The following is a 6129-nucleotide window of genomic DNA, read 5'->3' as shown; positions in this document are numbered from 1 at the left end:
TTAAAGTTCATTTAAAGTTGCTTTCTTTCCACCTCCCCCCCCATCTTGTCTGCCTGCCTTCCGGCTCTCAAACATCTGACGTTCATGTCTTGTGGGTCGGCTCTCAAACATATGACGCTTATTCAATGCAGGGCTTTTTGATAGAAAAAGCCCAGCAAGGAACTCATTTGCATATTAGGCCACAACTCCGACACCAAGCCAGCCGCAACTGTGTTCCTGTGCATTCCTGCTCAAAAATTTCCCTGATTCTATGTGGCTCTTATATCAAGGTACTTTGGCCACCCCTGGTCCAGAGCAATCCTCTGTTTGCTTGAAAGGTTTGGACAGGAAAAGAGGAGGAGAAAATCCTATTTCCTCCCACCGCCCACGCAAGTTTCCTAAAACATGAATTGTACTGGACAGTGTGAAGATACTGAGGGAAATAAAAGCGATTTTTCAGGTTTTTATAAAGCCATCTGGCTTGCCACATGCCTTTCATGGCAGGGCTCCTCTACTTTAAGCAGCTGCACTGTGGGCTGATAGTTAAGTATAGCTGCCTCCTCCATGCATCTCTAGTTGAACCTGAACAAACAGCCTTACCATCAGCGGCTGCACTCATTTTAAAAACTGCATAGTCACTAGCCAATCTGAACTGTAAGGGGAGAAAGAAGAATATTTATATCCTGCTTTTCTTTACCCTAAGGAGACTCAAATTGGCTTCCCTTCCTCTCCCCCACAACACTCACCTTGTGAAATAAGTGGGGCCAGGGGTGGAATTCTAGCAGGAGCTCCTTTGCATCTTAGGCCACACCACCTGATGTAGCCTATCCTCCAAGACTTTACAAGGCTCTTTTTTGTAAGCTCTTGAAGGACTGGCTACATCAGGGGTGTGTGGCCTAATATGCAAATGAGCTCCTGCTAGAATTCCACCCCTGGGTAGGGCTGAGAGAGTTTTGAGACAACTGTGACTGAGGTCACCCAGCAAGGTTCTTATGGAGGAGTGGGGAATCCAACCTGCTTCTAGAGCCCACCACTCTTAACCACTATACTACAATATACTTCTCTCAGAGAGAGAAGGGACTCCTCTATGACCTCTTTCACTGTGCACAGTGATGCTCTGTATTCTTGGTGCTGGGGGGGACACAGGGGGGCCTCTGGTGTTCTGGCCCCACTGGTGAACCTCCTGGTGGCATAGGGTTGCCAAATCCTATTCAAGAAATATCTGGGGACTTTGGGGGGGTGGAGCTAGAAGACATTGGGGGTGGAGGCAGGAACAAGGTTATGACAAGCATAACTGAACCCCAAAGGGAGTTCTGGCCATCACATTTAAAGGGACTGCACACCTTTTAAATGCCTTCCCTCCATAGGAAATAATGAAGGAGAGGGGCACCTTCTTTTGGGGCTCATAGAATTGGACCCCCTGGTCCAATCTTTTTGACACTTGGAGGATATTTTAAGAAGAGACGCTGGATGCTATGCTGCAGATCAGGTGCCTCTACCTCAAAAAAGAGCCCCTCCACAGCCCCAGATACCCATGGATCAATTATCCAACTCTATGGCAGGGGTGACCAAACTGTGGCTCTTTCACACATATTGTGTGGCTCTTGAAGCCTCCACTGCCCCATTGGCTGGCAGCTTGGAGAATGCATCTAAAGTTAAAGTTGTTTATTCTCCACCTCCTTCCCTCCCTGTCTTGCGGCTCTCAAACATCTGACATTTATTCTATGTGGCTGTTATGTTAAGCAAATTTGGCCACCCCTGCCCTCTGGGAATCAATCTCCATAGGGAATAATGGAGTGTCCAGCAGACATTCCCCCCCACACACACACACACACTTTCTGATGACCCTGAAGCGGGGTGAGGGGTAGGGCCTCCAAACCTGGGGATCCCCTGCCACCACCTGGGGATTATAAAGCAGAAAAAAGTTGCACGGACAGGAGGTTTACAAAAAAGTGTTAACTCCGTGTAGAAAACGCCTCTTCTCCAATAGACACTATTTCACAAATACCAAATAAAGATGCTCTCTTCAATAGTTATGGAAACATCAATTTCTTCACTCATGTCAAAAGTTATGAACATATGAACATGCCTTCTATTGAATCAGACCCTCACTCCATCAGTATTATCTATTATCAGACTGGCAGCAGCTCTCCAGGGTCTCAAGCTGAGGTTTTTCACACCTATTTGCCCGGACCTTTTTTAGTTGGAGATGCTGGGGATTGAACCTGGGAGCTTCTGCTTACCAAGCAGATGCTCTACCACTGAGCCACCGTCTCTCCCCTATTCCATTCACAATAATTCCGGATTAGCTCTCTGTATGCACAGATAACACAAGTTCAGTACCATTGTGTTACCTGTGCGTACAGAGAGCTAATCCGGAATTATGGTGAATGCAATATTTTTATTTTATTGGATTTATATCCCACCCTCCCCTCCGAAGCAGGCACAGGGCGGCTTTTGATATGAGTAAACAAATTGATTTTTCCATAACTATTGAAGAGAGCATCTTTATTGGGTATTTGTGAAATAGTGTATATTGGAGAAGAGGCATTTTCTACACGGAGTTAACGCTTTTTTGTAAACCGCCTGGGGATTGGCAACCCTACCATGTGGCACCTGGGTTTTGGCCACTATGTGGCAGAGGGTTGGGCCGGATAAACAGCCAATACTCTTTATTTCAGTCCTTCCATACACAAACATTATTCCTTATTCCTCAGTGCTGACGCCTCTGAGAGAAATGCACTTTGCACATTCTCAGAGAAACTGCCCCGGCGGACTCCTCCCTCTCCCCAAGCCCCGCCTTCGGATTCCAGCTCCCCTACGGGGGCGTGGCCAGAGGAGGAACGCGGAAGGCGCCGCGTTTCCAAGGCAACGCCCCTTCGTCCGACCCCGGCGCGCCAGACGTACGTCACGCACGGAGTCACGCCGTGCGTGACCCCGCCGCCAACCCGGAAGTGAGCGCGGCTCCGCTGGGTCTATGGCCAGGGAGGGAGTTCTCGGTCGGCGGTGAAGGCAGGCAGGCAGGGCGCCGCTCTCCGTCCGGCTCCCGCTCCTCCGCCTCCCTTCAGCGCCCGGCATGTGAGCCGCGGCCGCGGGGCCCGTTGAAGTAAGTGGGCGGGGCCTGTTGGGGGAGGGGCCTGGGCAAGGGGCGGGGCTCGCCCTTCCCTGGCAGTGGGGGAGGGCAAAGTGAAGTTGGGAGGTGGGGGAAGGGCAGGACAGAGGCCCCATTCAACGGGGGGGGGGAGGCCTCAGGGTTTCCTGCGAGGGGTAGTTTGTGGGGGTGGGGTTGTTGGGGGAGGGGCTAGGAGGGTAACCTGGCAAGAGGGCAGGGAAGGGCAGGGGTGGCCACACTTGCTTCAGCTAAGAGCCACATGGAATATACATCAGATGATTGAGAGTCACAAGACATGGACATGGATGTCAGATGTTTTAGAGCCACCAGACAGGAAGGGAAATAGATGTGGGAGAGAGGAGGTAGAAAGCAGGCAACTTTAAATGCATTCTCCAAGCTGCCAGCTTGGAGAAATAAGAACATAAGAGAAGCCACGTTGGATCAGGCCAATGCCCCATCCAGTCCAACACTCTGAGTCACATAAGAACATAAGAGAAGCCCTGTTGGATCAGGCCAATGGTCCCTCCAGTCCAACACTCTGCGTCACATAAGAACATAAGAGAAGCCATGTTGGATCAGGCCAGTGGCCCATCCAGTCCAACACTCTGAGTCACATAAGAACATAAGAGAAGCCCTGTTGGATCAGGCCAATGGCCCCTCCAGTCCAACACTCTGTGTCACATAAGAACATAAGAGAAGCCATGTTGGATCAGGCCAGTGGCCCATCCAGTCCAACACTCTGAGTCACATAAGAACATAAGAGAAGCCATGTTGGATCAGGCCAGTGGCCCATCCAGTCCAACACTCTGAGTCACATAAGAACATAAGAGAAGCCATGTTGGATCAGGCCAATGGCCCCTCCAGTCCAGCACTCTGAGTCACATAAGAACATAAGAGAAGCCCTGTTGGATCAGGCCAGTGGCCCATCCAGTCCAACACTCTGAGTCACATAAGAGAACCTAAGAGAAGCCATGTTGGATCAGGCCAATGGCCCATTCAGTCCAACACTCTGTGTCACACAGTGGCCAAAAAACCCAGGTACCATCAGGAAGTCCATCAGTGGAACCAGGACACTAGAAGCCCTCCCACTCTTGCCCCTCCCAAGCACCAAGAATACAGAGCATCACTGAGTTCCAACAATATGCTGTGGCTAATAGCCAGTGATGGACCTTTGCTCCATATGCTTTTCCGAACCCCTTCCGAATGTGTCTATGCTTGCAGCCACTACCACCTCCTGTAGCAGTGAATTTCATGTGTTAATCACCCTTTGGGTGAAATGATTTAAATGCCTTCTCCAAGTCGGCTAACAGGGCAGTGGGGGCTTTGAGAGTCACACAATATGTGTGAAAGAGCTACAGTTTGGCCACTCCTGGGGTAGAGGTCGACACAAGCGGGTGGTCCTTACCTGGGAGGGGGTGGGGGGTATCTGCAGCTCTTCTCCGGTGAGTCACTAAAGTAGGGTCTTCCATTTCCCCTTCTGATCAGGGATATCAGCTCTGGACTGGGGATTTTTTGGTGGGGCGGGGGCAGAGCCTGGGGAGGGAGTTATCTGGGGAAGTGTGGTAGCTCAGTGGGTTATATGGTCCACTTTCTATAACCACCATTTCCTCCAGGGAATTGATCTCCGTTGGCTGGAGATCGGTTCTAATACTGGGAGATTTCCGGCCTCACCTGGAGGTTGGCAACCCTACCTGGTGGCTTAGGGTGGCCAGCATTCAGGTAGGGCCTGGAGATCTTACGGGATTTCAGAGATTTGGTTCTCCTGGAGAAAATGACAGCTTAGTAGGGCAGGGGTGGCCAAACTGCAGCTTAGGAGCCACATGTGGCTCTTTCACACATCTTGTGTGGCTCTCAAAGCCCCCACCACCACGTTGGCCGGCTTGGACAAGACATTTCTCTCTTTAAATCACTTCTTCAAGCCAGGCTAGCTGGCGGCTTTAGAGAAGGCACTTAAAGTTGCTTTATTTCTAACTCTTCCTTCCCCATCTGCCTGCCTGCCTGCCTTCCTTCTTGTCTTGCAGCTCTCAAACATCCGATGTCTTGTGGTTCTCAAACATCAGACATTTATTCTATGTGGCTCTTACGTTGTGAGTTTGGCCACCCCCTGCTGTAGGGTGTTATGGCCTGCTGAAGTCACTCCCCAAATCCCTCCCTAAATCTCCAGGAACTTCCCCAAATTGAAGTTAGCAACCTTGCTGAGGCTTCAAAACAAATCCAAATGTTTTGGGCTATCCTGGTTTCTTTTTAGTCTGACGGGCAAAAATGCTGTCTTTGTGCCCTCTTTCTTCCCTTCTGCTGCAGCTGGGCTCACTGGCACTAAGCTGTGGGAGAGCTCTGTTATCTGGACGCCGCAGCTGTTTTCTCTTGCACAGTCGCAGTTGCTCTCACTAGGAAGCCACCTTCGTTCTCTCACCTACTCAGTGTTTTGAATTAGATTTTTATCATCTTAGCCTATGCAGATGACATGGCTCTTGTTCTCCAAAACCCCCTGGAGTCAATAGAGGTGGTTTTAACTCACCTTGAAGAATATGGGAAAGTTGCTGGCCTGAAGATAAACATAAACAAGTCAAAATTATTAACTAAAAACTTGCCTGTGCAGGCAATTTTGGACCTTGAAAGGAAATCAGGATTTAAAAGGGACAAAAAAAATAAGATACCTAGGTTTAGTGATCTCTGAAAAGTGTAGTTCCATTTATGAAGATAATTATAATCCTTTATTAAAGGAAATAGATTTATTATTTTAAAAATGGGCCAATTTAAGACTTTCATTTATGGGGAGAGTGTCATTACTTAAAATGAATATTCTTCCCAAAGTCTTATTTTTGTTTCAAGTGGCAAATTTTGCCGTAAAGAAATCTTTCCTTGTGAAATTAAATCAGATGTCTAAAAAATTTGTATGGCAGGGAAAGAAACCCAGAGTAGGGTGGAAAATCTTGACAGACAAAAAAGAGAATGGAGGCCTTGGCCTCCCTGACTTTGAGATTTATTATAATGCCTGCTCAATTTTATGGTTAAAAGAATGGGTAAATTTGGAAGAT

This window comes from Heteronotia binoei, chromosome 2, assembly GCF_032191835.1.
Source record: "Heteronotia binoei isolate CCM8104 ecotype False Entrance Well chromosome 2, APGP_CSIRO_Hbin_v1, whole genome shotgun sequence".
Taxonomy (NCBI): Eukaryota; Metazoa; Chordata; class Lepidosauria; order Squamata; family Gekkonidae; genus Heteronotia; species Heteronotia binoei.
This window is presented reverse-complemented; position numbering follows the sequence as displayed.